Raw genomic sequence first — 15,146 nt, 5'->3', positions numbered from 1 at the left:
AGCCTTCTTACCAGTTTCGACTTCATCCCGGACAGAACGGACTACTGTATGCCGATAACTGCTCCCTATACAACCTTCACCCCAGTTATTCCAGAGAGAGAGGATTGGGGAAGTGGAATTATCTGGGGCATGGGACCGGTTAACTTGTTCACGGATGGGTCAAAGCTGGATGGAAAGGTTGGTGGGGGGGTCTTTTGTCAAGAGCTAAATTTAAGCCGCAAGTTTAAGAGGGCTGATCACTGCAGTGTATTCCAAGCGGAAATTGCTGCGATTAAGGATGCGGTGGATGGAATGCTATCCAGTGCTACCACGGTTAGGGAATTTAACATCTACTCTGATAGCCAAGCGGCTATCAAGGCCTTGAGCTCAACTACAGTGCGATCGAGGGTGGTCTGGGAGAGCCTGACCTCGCTTGCGATTGCATCGAATTATTTTACAATTAAGATTATCTGGGTCCCGGGCCATAGTGATATCCCGGGTAACTGTCAAGCGGATCTCTTAGCCCGCATCGGTACAACTGAACCGGATGAAGATGGCTGTAGGGATTTCGGGATCCCGCTGGCCACCTGTAGATTGCTCCTCCATAGCTGGGCCTCGAATCAGCTCAGCAAACGTTGGGTGGATACCACGTCTTGCAGGGTAGCAAGATCTTTCTGGCCAAAAGTGGATGGCAGGAGGTCTGCTGAAATAATTGGGTTCACTAAGGCTCACCTATCAATGGTCATTGGGGTTTTGACGGGGCACTGTCCCATGGGTATCCATGCGGTACGTCTCAATATACTGGAAACTCCATCCTGCTGCAGCTGTATGGAGGATGATGAGGTGGAATCACCAAATCACTTTATGCTTGATTGTCCAGCTTTTGCCAGAACTAGGCGAAAGTACTTCGGTCGCGACTCACTTGGATCTCCCGAGGATATATCCAAAGTTGAGATCGGTATCATTCGGAGCTTTATCGTTGCTACCCAACGATTCTCTAAGTAGCTAGATCTAAGTCACCGTTATTTTTGGTGTATGTGGTATCACAACGGACCTTCGTGTTGTCCAAGTGAGCTATCCTTATCAGGGCAGCTACCACCTAACCTATCCTATAGGTGGACGCCTTTTCGAGATATCGCCATAAAGGTGGACAAAGGGTGACTCTAGAATGTTTGTACGATATGGGTATCAAACGAAAGGTGTTACTGAGCATTTTAAGAGGGAGTGGGCATGAGGTCTATAGGTGGACGCCTTTTCGAGATATCGTCATTAGGGTGGGCCAGGGGTGACTCTAGAATGTTTGTACGATATGGGTATCAAACGAAAGGTGTTACTGAGCATTTTAAGAAGGAGTGGGCATTAGGTCTATAGGTGGACGCCTTTTCGAGATACCGCCATTAGGGTGGGCCAGGGGTGACTCTAGAATGTATTTGTACGATATGGGTATCAAATGAAAGGTGGTAATGAGTATTTTAAAAGGGAGTAATCCTTAGTTCTATAGGTGGACGCCTTTTCGAGACATCGCCATAAAGGTGGACCAAGGGTGACTCTAGAATGTTTGTACGATATGGGTATCAAACGAAAGGTGTTACTGAGCATTTTAAGAGGGAGTGGGCATTAGGTCTATAGGTGGACGCCTTTTCGAGATATCGCCATTAGGGTGGGCCAGGGTGACTCTAGAATGTGTTTGTACGATATGGGTATCAAATGAAAGGTGGTAATGAGTATTTTAAAAGGGAGTAATCCTTAGTTCTATAGGTGAACGCCTTTTCAAGATATCTCCATAAAGGTGGACCAACGGTGACTCTAGAATGTTTGTACGATATGGGTATCAAACGAGAGGCGTTACTGAGCATTTTAAGAGGGAGTGGGTATTAGGTCTATAGGTAGACGCCTTTTCGAGATATCGCCATTAAGGTGGACCAGGGGTGATGCTAGAATGTGTTTGTACGATATGGGTATCAAACGAACGGTGGTAATGAGTATTTTAAAAGGGAATGGGCTTTAGTTCTATAGGTGAACGCCTTTTCGAGAAATCGCCATAAAGGTGGACAAGGGGTGAATCTAGAATATGTATGACATGGGTATCAAATGAAAGCTGGTAAGGAGTATTTTGAAAAGGAGTTATCCTTAGTTCCATAGGTGGACGCCGTTTCGAGATATCTCCATAAAGGTGGACCAGGGGTGTCTCTAGAATGTGTTTGTACGATATGGGAATCAAATGAAAGGTGTTACTGAGCATTTTAAGAGTGAGTGGGCATTAGGTCTATAGGTGGACGCCTTTTCGAGATATCGCCATTAGGGTGGGCCAGGGGTGACTCTAGAATGTTTGTACGATATGGGTATCAAACGAAAGGTGTTACTGAGCATTTTAAGAGGGAGTGGCCATTAGGTCTATATGTGGACGCCTTTTCGAGATACCGCCATTAGGGTGGGCCAAGGGTGACTCTAGAATGTGTTTGTACGATATGGGTATCAAATGAAAGGAGGTAATGAGTATTTTAAAAGGGAGTAATCCTTAGTTCTATAGGTGGACGCCTTTTCGAGATATCGCCATAAAGGTGGACCAAGGGTGACTCTAGAATGTTTGTACGATATGGGTATCAAACGAAAGGTGTTACTGAGCATTTTAAGAGGGAGTTGGCATTAGGTCAATAGGTGGACGCCTTTTCGAGATATCGCCATTAGGGTGGGCCAGGGTGACTCTAGAATGTGTTTGTACGATATGGGTATCAAACGAAAGGTGTTACTGAGCATTTTAAGAGGGAGTGGGCATTAGGTCTATAGGTGGACGCCTTTTCGAGATATCGCCATTAGGGTGGGCAAGGGGTGACTCTAGAATGTTTGTACGATATGGGTATCAAACGAAAGGTGTTACTGAGCATTTTAAGAGGGAGTAGACATTAGGTCTATAGATGGACGCCTTTTCGAGATATCGCCATTAGGGTGGGCCAGGGTTGACTCTAGAATGTTTGTACGATAAGGGTATCAAACGAAAGGTGTTACTGAGCATTTTAAGAGGGAGTGGGCATTAGGTCTATAGGTGGACGCCTTTTCGAGATATCGCCATTAGGGTGGGCCAGGGTTGACTCTAGAACGATACGATATGGATATCAAATTAAAGGTATTAATGAGGGGTTTAAAAGCGAGTGGCCCTTAGATGTATATGTGAAGGCGTTCTCGCGATATCGACCAAAATGTGGACCAGGTGATCCAGAAAATCATCTGTCGGGTACTGCTAATTTATTTATATATGCAATACCACTAACAGTATTCCTGCCAAGATTCCAAAGCCTGTTGATTTCGCCTTGTAGAACTTTTTCGTTTTCTTCTACTTAATATGGTAGGTGTCACACCCATTTTACAAAGTTTTTTCCAAAGTGATATTTTGCGCCAATAAACCAATCCAGTTACCATGTTTCATCCCTTTTTTCGTATTTGGTATAGAATTATGGCATTTTTTTCATTTTTCGTAATTTTCGATATCGATAAAGTGGGCGTGGTTAAGGTCGGATTTCGGCCATTTTTTATACCAAGATAAAGAGAGTTCAGATAAGTACGTGGGCTAAGTTTAGTAAAGATATATCGGTTTTTGCTCAAGTTATTGTGTTAACGGCCGAGCGGAAGGACAGACGTTGGTCTGTGTATAAAAACTGGACGTGGCTTTCACCGGTTTCGCCCATTTTCACAGAGAACAGTTACCGTCATAGAATCTATGCCCTTACCAAATTTGAGAAGGATTGGTAAATTTTTGTTCGACTTATGGCATTAAAAGTATTCTACACAAACTAAATGAAAATGGGCGGAGCCACGCCCATTTTGAAATTTTCTTTTATTTTTGTATTTTGTTGCATCATATCATTACTGGAGTTGAATTTTGACTTAATTTATTACAGTAACAGTATATACAGTAAAGATATTAAATTTTTTGTTAAAATTTGAATTAAAATTTTTTTTTTTAAAAGTGGGCGTGTTCTTCATCCAATTTTGCTAATTTTAGCACATATATAGTAATAGTAGTAACGTTCCTGCCAAATTTCATCATGATATCGTCAAGGACTGCCAAATTACAGCTTGCGAAACTTTTTAATTACCTTCTTGTAAAAGTGGGCGGTGCCACGCCCATTGTCCAAAATCTTACTAATTTTCTATTCTGCGTCATAACGTCAACCCATCTACCAAGTTTCATCGCTTTAACCGCCTTTGGCAATAAATTATCGCATTTTTTCGGTTTTTCGAAATTTTCGATATCGAAAAAGTGGGCGTGGTTATAGTCCGATATCGTTCATTTTAAATAGCGATCTGAGATGAGTGCCCAGGAATCTACAAACCAAATTTCATCAAGATACCTCAAAATTTACTCAAGTTATCGTGTTAACGGGCAGACGGACGGACGGACGGACATGGCTCAATCAAATTTTTTTTCGATACTGATGATTTTGATATATGGAAGTCTATATCTACCTCGATTCCTTTATACCTGGAGAACCAACCGTTATCCAATCAAAGTTAATATACTCTGTGAGCTCTGCTATACTATATATAGCTCTGATCAAAGTGATTTTTTCAGAAAATCTTCTATGATATATTAAAATATATATCACCGAGTTTCACGTTTATGCTTTCTAAATTAAGGAAGATATGGCCAACAATCTTTCTATCTGAACGATCGATTGCATGGGATATAACTATATATAGCTCCGTTCAAAGTGATTTTTCCGGATATCTTCTTTGATATATTAGAATATATATCACCGAGTTTCACGTTTATACTTTCTAAATTGTGGCAGGAATGACCAAAATCGTCTTATCTGAACGATCTCTTGTATGGGAGATATATGTTATAGTGGTCCGATCCTACCGGCTCCGACAAATGTCTAATATAATACAAAAATACATCCTTGTGCCAAATTTCATTGAGATATCTCAAAATTTGAGGGACTAGTTTGCGTTCAAACAGACAGACGGACGGACGGACGCACAGACGGACATGGCTATATCAACTCAGTTCGTCGCCCTGATCAATTTGGTATACTTAATGGTGAGTATATCTTCTATATTTCCCAACGTTACAAACATCGAACCAAAGTTAATATTCCATTTCATGTTCATGAAAGGTATACAAATTTACCAATAATTGCACCACTGACAAAAGAAATACGAAGCTTGCAACAATTAACGCGAAAATGACAGCATACTCATATCTTTGCACAAATTTGCGCTTCGCAAAACAAGCCAAGTGCACTAATTTTTTCAAATTAACGCTCCAGTTTATTGTCAGCCTGTATTTACAGATGTCGCTGGCTGTAACAAAAATGAAAAGGCAATACGATCAAACCGATAGGGGCATAATTATAGTCGAAATAAAATGTGATTTTAAGTTATTTGAAGCATTTTTGACAGACGGCGTTTATAAAATTGTGTCAAAAACGTTTATCTAACTTAAAATCACATTTTATTTCGACTATGACTATGCCCCATAGTATTTGGGTGGAAGCTTATGATTTTAGTTTAGTGATTTTCAATTTTAAAACAATTTTTTGTAGCAACAATATATGTATGTATCTATGAAATCCTAGTTAGAGTACTGTCAATACTGCTTTCCCTTGCCGGGCCCCCAAAAACCTTCCGGCCCAGGGCAATTGCCCTGGCTGCCCCTCTCCTCGGCCCTCAGCAGAGACTATAAAAGGAGCGGAAGCTGAATAAACAGCAATCAGTTTGATTTAAGCAAGCTATTGGTTGTGAAGTATCAGTGTTATTGTGAAGTACTTTAATAAAGGCTATTTGCATTATTGAATATTAGAGTTATTTATTCAGCAGTTTAGCGATACGAACGTTAGTAGAAGGTGTAAAATAAGCGGAGTTTTCCGAAATTCGTTACAATTGGTGTCAGAAGTGGGATTGTTGAATAAATTCCGAAGATTGCGAATACAACATGGACATGGCAAAGTTGAGTGAATTGAGGATCCAGCAACGGAACAAGGAGGTAGAGCGCCGTGGATTGAATGCAATAAACTCGAACTTCAGCCACGACTACGAGAGGCTATGGAGTCGGAAGTAAGATTTTGGCTGCAATATCTACTCAAATATCGACAGTGTCATCTCAACAGTTGGCTGAGCAGCTGAATACACAAGAGGATCGCATATCCTCGCAGATGGACGCACAGGAAACAAATTCTCATCGCAGCTGGAGGTTTTTAGTGAAAGTCAATATAAAATGGAGGCCGAGATGGATGCTTTGAAAGATCGGTTTCAGGAGTTACAATTGAACCGTCCAATCACTTCAACGTCTACTCTGAAGGTAAAATCCCCAACGTTTGATTGTTCTGTTCCTTTCCAGGTATTTAAGCTCCAATTTGAGAAGACGTCAGCAGCGAACAAATGGAATGCCGAAGATAAAATTGCTGCATTGTTCGTAGCTTTAAAAGGACCGGCTGCTGAGATATTACAAACCATCCCAGAGTACGAATGAAACAGTTATGAAGCATTGATGACCGCTGTAGAACGACGGTACGGAAGCGAATACAGGAAACAGATCTACCAAATAGAATTGCAAAACCGGTACGGCTAACGAGACTTTGTATGAGTTTGCCTCGGATGTTGAAAGATTGGCTCATCTAGCAAATGCGGACGCACCCGCTGAATACATAGAGAGGATAAAAATCCAGAGTTTTACAAAGCATACGGGATGTGGAAAAGAAGCGAGCTACATACGCAAGCCCAAATTTAACATTCGCTGAAACAGTATCCCATGCATTGACTCAGGAAACTGCCTCACTATTGAGTAAACCAGCATACAAGCCCATCGTGTGGAAGTGGAAAGACCAGAGTGGGTAGACGCAATTTTGGAAGCATTGAAGGGAACGCAGCAGAAGAATATTGATGCAGTCAAATATTTTAATTGTGGGAAGCCAGGGCACATTGCGCGTTATAGCAACACGAACCCAAACAGTTCCAACAATGTTGGAGGTCGTAAACGCAGAGCTGAAGGAGATGAGCAAATCTCCAAGACAACTCAATCGCTTAACTAAAGCGGGTCAGCCGCAAATGGCGACAGCTGGCTCCCGTAATTGAATGCCCCATAATCTCCTTCTCGAAAATTGGAAGAAGGTCAAATAATCTTACTGTCGGAGGAAACGTGGATGGAAAGGAACGTTTACTGACTGTAGATACGGGTGCATCTCATTCCATCATTCGAGCGGATTTAGTCAACAAGAAGATAAGACCATTACATGGAGCAAGATTGCGTACAGCCACTGGGGTAGACACCACGGTTCTAGCAGAAGTAGCATGTGAAGTCGCAATTGGGAACATCACGGTGGTACACAATTTTATAGTGGCAGAGATTGTTGATGAAATCATAATTGGAGTGGACTTCTTAATCGACCAAGGCATCAAGATCGATATGCAAAGCAAGATGATGCGATTTAAGAACATGGATGTGTCACATAATTTCGGCTACGAGATAGGCTACAGCAGTAAACGAGTGCTGGTGGAAGAGAGTCAGCAAATACCACTAATTTCAGAAGCAGTCATCTGAGCAAAGGTTGATGGAGATTGTGGGACAAACAAATTGTTGGTTGTCGAAGCAGCAAACAAATCAACACCGAATGTACTTGTAGGGAAAACCCTGGCTATGACAAAACATGATGGACGCATCCCAGTCAGAGTACTCAATGAGATCAAGTCACCACTCAAACTAGCCAGAGGAGCTGTTTTGGGAAGATGCCAAGAGGCTGAAGTAGTAATCAATTGTGAACAGCTCCTGGAAGACGTTTCAATTAGCAATATTGATTTTTCAGATGACACCATGGCATGGACGGAGGGAGTAGAGGAAAACTATCAGCAGGGGGCAAAACAACTGTTCCTAAATTACGCCAACATATTTGACGAGGATGTTTCCAAACCAGGCCGCACCAAAGTTGTGAAACATCAAATTGTCACTGGAGACGCGAGGCCGATACGTCCAGCTCCTCGTAGTGTTCACTGGTGAAGCGGGAAGTTGTGAGTCAAATCGTACAAGAAATGAGCGACAGCGGCGTCATCGAACCATCAGCTAGTCCATGGAGCTCACCGGTGGTACTTGTGAAGAAGAAGGATGGGAAAATGAGGTTTTGCGTGGACTACCGAAAGTTGAACGACGTCACGAAAAAGGATAGCTACCCATTGCCGAGAATTGACGACACTCTGGACTCGCTCTCTGGTACGAAATGATTTTCCACACTGGACTTGAAAAGTGGCTACTGGCAAGTGGTGGTGAAGAAGGAAGACAAAGAGAAAACAGCCTTCAGCGTCGGAGATGGTCTTTGGCAATTTACAGTAATGCCTTTTGGACTTTGTAATGCACCAGCTACTGTTGAGAGACTCATGGATCAGGTATTGAACGGACTACATTGGAAAACATGCTTGGTATACCTGGACGACATCATCGTGTTGGGCAAGAACTTTGATGAACATCTTAAAAACTTGGAGGAAGTTTTCCAGAGAATAGCTGGCGCTGGTCGGAAACTTAGTCCCAAAAAGTGTGCGCTGTTTAAAAAGGAATTAAATTATTTGGGTCACAAGGTAACGACAGAGGCATCTGCGCTGCGAACGAAAAGATAGAGGCTGTAAAGGATTGGTCAAAACCACAGGACCTACATGAATTGAGAATTTTCCTTGGGCTGTGCACATATTACTGCCGACTTGTACCAAATTTTTCCAGCGTAGCCCATAGCCTCCACGAGCTTAGAAGAAGAAAAAAAAGCTTTTGAATGGAAGAAGGAGCAAGAAGTGACTTTCCAAACATTGAAAGAGCGTTTGTGCACTGCCCTAATGTTGGCATATCCGATTCCATGAGCAACGTCTATTCTAGATACAGATGCGAGCGGATATGCTATAGGAAGCGTTTTGTCACAACTGGTTGATGGACAGGAGAAGGTAGTTGCATATTACAGCCGTTCAATTCGAAAACCAGAGAGGAACTACTACGTTACACGGAGAGAGCTGTTTGCATTGGTATAGTGCATTAAACATTTTCACAAATATCTCTATGGCCAGCGATTCCGCGTCAGGACAGATCACGCAGCGTTGAAATGGCTCTTGCAGTTCCGTAATCCAGAAGGACAATTGGCACGGTGGATCGAGCGACTGCAAAGCTTTAACTTTTCCACTGAGCATCGAAAAGGTAGTACCCATGGAAATGCTGATGCTATGTCACGAAGACCATTTAGTTTGGAATGCAAGCGCTGTTAAAAGGTAGAGGCTAAAGGGGACATTATAGATGTCCGGCTAATGACTATTACATGTACGGATGAATGGGACAAGCAACAACTAAGGAAGTGTCACCTATGTAGAAGATACAGATCTGTCACTCGTTATGCAAGGACTCGAACGAAATGGAAGACCAAACAGAGAGGAGGTGTCAGCGGAGAATCTCATTGCGAAGTCATATGGGGCACAGTGGAACAGTTTAGAATTGATATCCGGTTGCTTGTATCGAGTATGGGAGAGTGAGGATGGTCAATACAAGAAGAAACTGATAGTCGTTCCCAGGGAAATGATTCCTGACGTGCTGACGGACCTGAAACACGAAGTCATGGCCAGACGAAGCAGTATATTTCAGGTGTACCATCTGAAAGGATCGCCATGGATGTTGTGAGGACCCCAAAACCAAGGACTTTGTATCCTCACAACATACACATATATATACATTTTTGAAAAGAACATAAATTTTGAAATAACTTGGAATTTATATTTGAATTTATCACTTATAAATTTTATATGAATACCTTTATACCATATGTATACCTTTATGAATTATACCCTAAATATATATATTCTGTTGTAGTTTGAATCGATAATTATTAAATTGAAGAATAAATTAGACTTGCGCACTTTTGAACGCAAGCAAAATATTTACATTTTCGCAAACATAAATTTTAAATATAGGATCACCATAACACACATTGCATATTTGGAAGGGAGGTAGATACGCACAAAACATAAAAATGCAGCAGCAATTTGCACACTCAAAATCCAATACACCCAGCTACAAGTACAACATACCTAATAACTTAAGTGAACGGAGATCAGCAGCAAGTCGTCAAAATAAGCGCCGCTACTAATTGAAATTTCGCTATACATATTTACACACTAGCATACAACACACCAACGCACGCCATACAACAGAAGGCAGAAGCATTGGGCAAAGCAAAACACACCGTTAGAATCAGGTGACAACAAATAAATGTACAAACAGACAATAGTTAAAACAAAGGCTTGAAAGCACGGTATGAGCAAATACAAAGGCATTGTATTCAACAAGGAGCAATATGGTGCGTGGATATTCATGGAAAGAAATATTCACCGGAATAACAGTTGTTTTATATTGTTAATATTATTAGTCAGAAATTTTTATTATAAAATAACCGTTCGGTTGCGTGCAAAAATTAGTATATAAGGGCGACGTATTCGAATTAAAATACAGAGATTAGGAGACAGGCATACGAGTCGGAAGGTTTTATGACTACCGACCAAGAGTACACCTGAAGGTTTTGACTTCATTTGTACTAAAGTATATTCGTCTGGAGGCTTTATTACTCCATTCGAAGGCAGAGGCTGGCCGAGGGCTTTATAACGTCAGTCACCTCTTACAAAGCAATGGAATAAGCTAGGAGTAGAAATAGTTTTTATTATATAAATACTTATAAAGTTTTTTACATGAAATATACAGGGTTATTCTTTAAGAAGGACCGGTAGGGATATTTACCTTTCAGGAACCCTGGACGGACTGAGGCCAACCCCGGAAAAACCAAAGGAAAAGTCCGTCACAATGTCGCAGGTCCATTTCCTACTAGCAACCGCGGAAACAAATACGTACTGGCGGTTATGGATTATTTCAGTAAATGGCCAGAGGTATACCAAATCCCAAATCAAGAAGCGGAAACAGTAGCAGAAGTGGTTACAAACGATTGGGTTGCAAGGTGTGGTGTACCAATGGAGCTACATTCTGACCAAGGCAGCAATTTCGATTCAGCGGTGTTTCAAGAAATGTGTAAGAAATTGGACATTCGAAAAACATGGAAAACTGCATTGCATCCTCAGTCCGATGGTATGGTGGACCGATTCAATAGAACCTTGGAGGAGCACTTACGGAAAGTAGTCGACAAGTACCATAAAGAGTGGGATACACACATATCATTATTCTTGATCGCTTACCAATCGGCAGTGCATGAGACAACGGGCCAAACTCCCGCAAAGGTAATTTTTGGCAATGACCCTCGACTGCCAGCTGATTTGATGTTTGGGATAGATGCCGATGTGGAAATAAATACCAAGAAATCCCCTGGTGTCTTAGAAGAAGAGATGAGAGAAATACACGATCTTGTAAGAAAACGAACGCAGATTATGAATGACAAGATGAAAGCCAGATACGATAAAGCAATTAATTCGGAAGGTTTTCGGGAAGGAGATTTGGTCCTGTTATACAACCCACAACGGAAAAAAGGTTTGTCCCCGAAATTGCAGTGTAATTGGGAAGGCCCATACAAAGTTGCAAAACGGATCAATGATGTAGTTTACCGCATACAAACCATTGGCAAACCACGAACTAAAATAAACGTAGTTCATTTAGAAAGGCTGGCAGCGTGTATATCGAAAAATTTGTCTGATCGGGACGATCAGACTTAGGTGGAGGGCAGAGTAACGAATATTAGCAACACTATCATCTCTAAGTCGATACTAAGCAGTCACTTGTATGCACATAAACAAATCAATCATTATGTCTACACATGTGTACATACAAGCAGCGGAGAGGTACGCACATACCCATGCATATATCCGATATACTAACAAAGGTATGCAATCATAATTACTCACATATACACACGCATATTGCTATGCGAGAAGCTATAAAGGTGCATCTGTAGTTTATAGCTGACAAGTTTATAGCTGGTAAACAAGTAGTAAATTCTAAAAGAAGAAACGCCTAGAAGTATGCGAACGAGACAGCAGAGACAATAAAAGGAGCAGAAGCTGAGTAAACAGCAATCAGTTTGATTTAAGCAAGCTATTGGTTGTGAAGCATCAGTGTTTACTTTAATAAAGGCCATTTTGCGTTATTGAATATTAAAGTTATTTATTCAACAGTTTAGCGATACGAACGTTCGTAGAAGGTGTAAAATAAGTGGAGTCTCCCGAAATTCGTTACAAAACAATTACGATCCCTGCTAGATCTGAGGTCATTAGACAAGTTACAGTAAACACTGATAGCAAAGGCATTTTCATACCCCTTCAACAATTATCTGAAGGCATCTTCGTAGCAAACAGAATAACAAATAAAGACCAAACTTTCGTTAGAACTATCAACACAACAAATAAAAACACAACTATTCAAAATTACAAAATTAACACTGAAAATTTATATGACTATACACTAATTGAAACAAGCACACGCAACAAAAATAGCAATGATACAGAAAAATTAAAAATACTAACCAAAAACTTTCCAAAATTTGTCTATTCTCAATTAACATCATTATGCACAGAATTCATAGACATATTTGCACTAGAAACAGGAACAAATTTCTTCCAATAATTTTTATAAACAAAAATTACACATGATAGACGACACCCCATATATTACCTCAGACACAAAAAGGGAAGATAAGCAAACGGGTTAATAAACTAATCGAAGATGACATAATAGAAACTTCCATATCAGAATACAACAGCCAATCTTACTTGTCCCTAAAAAATCACTTCCAGGGCATACAGAAAAAGATAGAGATTGGTTGTTGATTATAGACAGGTTAATAAAAAACTAGAAGCAGACAAATTTCCACTCCCAAGAATTGATGACATTCTAGACCAACTCGGAAGAGCGAAATATTTTTCATGTCTAGACCTTATGTCAGGTTTCCATCAAATAGAATTAGACGACACATACAGATTCAAAAGGCTACCGTACGGATTAAACTCAGCACCTAATTCCTTCCAAAGAATGATGACAATAGCGTTCGCAGGCCTCAAACCTTACCAAGCATTTCTCTACATGGATGATTTGATTGTGTTAGGTTGTACTGAAAAACAGATTTAAAAAAACCTAAGAGACATGTCCTCCACTTGTAGGAAATACAACCTAAAATTACATTCAGATAAATGCCAATTTTTTAGCCAGGAAGTAACTTACTTAGGACATAAATGCAAAAGCAAGGGAATATCACCCGACTCAAGCAAATTTGAAACAGTTTAAGACTGTAATATTTGGGGAGATAATGATAAAAATGACGTAAATTAGGTAGCAGTGCCCATTTAGCGGTACCTGATAGAATTGAGTTATTTATTAAAAAGTTGTTTTCTTTTATACAAAATTTCTATGAGCTAAAATACTTATTTACACTAATACTTACAAACTAAGTGTAAAACACATATATATTCAATTCATTTCCCTGGGAACTGCATTCTAACAGGCTTATTCTGTGCACTTGACAAATTCACCATCTTGCTTATTTGTCAAGTTTGATTATTTATCAAGTATTTTCTATTCTGTGTCAAATATAAAAAGCTCTTTGGTTGACAAGTTGTCAATATCTTAAACGCTCTTGACAATTCAAATTTGCGCTAAAAATTATGTTATTGCGTGCTTGTGTCTGAATTAAAATGGAAGAAGACTTATTACTTTTGCTGCTATTGTGTGAAGATGAGGAAAATGAGGAAAATAGAGATCGCTCGAGGTACTTAAATCCCTGAGAGATGTCAGCAATCCATTTGCCTTAAGGGAAAATGTGTTCGTTCAAAATTTCCGTTTGACCCGTTCTTTGTGCCGTCGCCTTATTGATGACTTGGAACCGCACGATGATCAACAAACCTCCTTGCCAATAACGATCCGTGTTCTATCGGTATTGAACTTCTTTGCTAATGGATCGTACCAGACATGCGTGGGCACCAATTACACTATGCCTTTGAGCCAGGCGCCTTTTTCCAGAAGTTGTAATGCTGTGGCAAACCTAATTGTGAGAGTTAAGGGCAGTGAAATCGAGTTTCCCCGCACAGTCGAAGAAGAGAATATTGTTAAAACAGGGTATGCGTGCTAATGAAATTTTTCAGATAAATCTATAACGGAAATCTTTGTACTATTTAAGGTTTTTCCGGAAATTCGGCATAAAAAGTACAATAGGTGCAATTGATTGCACCCACATTGCCATTGTTGCTCCGCCTTAAAACAATGTGGAGCGTCCGTTGAGCCAATACCTAAACCGAAAAGGCTACTACAGCATTAATGTTGAAGCGGTATTTTCTGCTTTTGTTAAAAATATTTACAATTTATTAAATTTAATTATTTTAAGGTATGCGATCATCGCTTGCGTTTTACATTTCTAAATGCCAACTTTCCAGGAGCGACACATGACTCAGGCATCTGGGCAACGTCTGACCTACGCGAGTATTTGATACGCAAGCATAACGCCAGTTCTACTTCCAACCAAAGGGAATCATGGCTCATTGGAGATCAAGGATACCCTTTAGAACCATGGCTTCTCACACCAGTTGCAAACCCAAGTACCACGAAAGAACGGAAGTTTAATAAGATACATGCATCTGGAAGAAATTGTATAGAAAGGGGATTTGGTTTTGTGAAGTCGCGTTTTAGGTGCTTGCTTAAGCATCGAGTGCTACATTATTCTCACGAAACAGCTGCTGCTATTGGCATGGCAAAAGCTGGTATGGCAGAGGACGTAGATATCGTTGAAGATGATCATGAATTCGAAAGAGATCCAAATGACTCTACCCAGTACACCCGCGAGGGAGAGAGAACACGGTCTAGATACATATCAACTCTTTAAAAAACTGCACATGTAAATATTTCATTTCCCAAATAAAAAGCATAATATTACTCATAGCTAAAAATATCCTTTTCGACTCTATATTTTTGAAAGTAGGGATACAATCACCGAGAGCTTTAGATTCATGGTTTGCAAATGTTACTCCAGTGTAGAAGAAATTTGGACGTCTCTAAAGAACACACAAACAAAAACTTATAGGCGTGCATAGCCCTTCATTAAAGGATGTTTCTATTTAAAAAATTTACTTGCGAATGATTAGGGAAGGGGTCTAATTCGATGGATAGAATTTGACCCCTTCCTCAATCATTTCAACTCATTATTTTGCCCCTTCACCTCTCCTTTTTT

Source organism: Eurosta solidaginis, chromosome X (genome assembly GCF_040869045.1).
Source record: "Eurosta solidaginis isolate ZX-2024a chromosome X, ASM4086904v1, whole genome shotgun sequence".
NCBI classification, from domain to species: domain Eukaryota; kingdom Metazoa; phylum Arthropoda; class Insecta; order Diptera; family Tephritidae; genus Eurosta; species Eurosta solidaginis.
The sequence above is the reverse complement of the archived record's forward strand: the minus strand, read 5'-3'. Positions refer to the sequence as shown.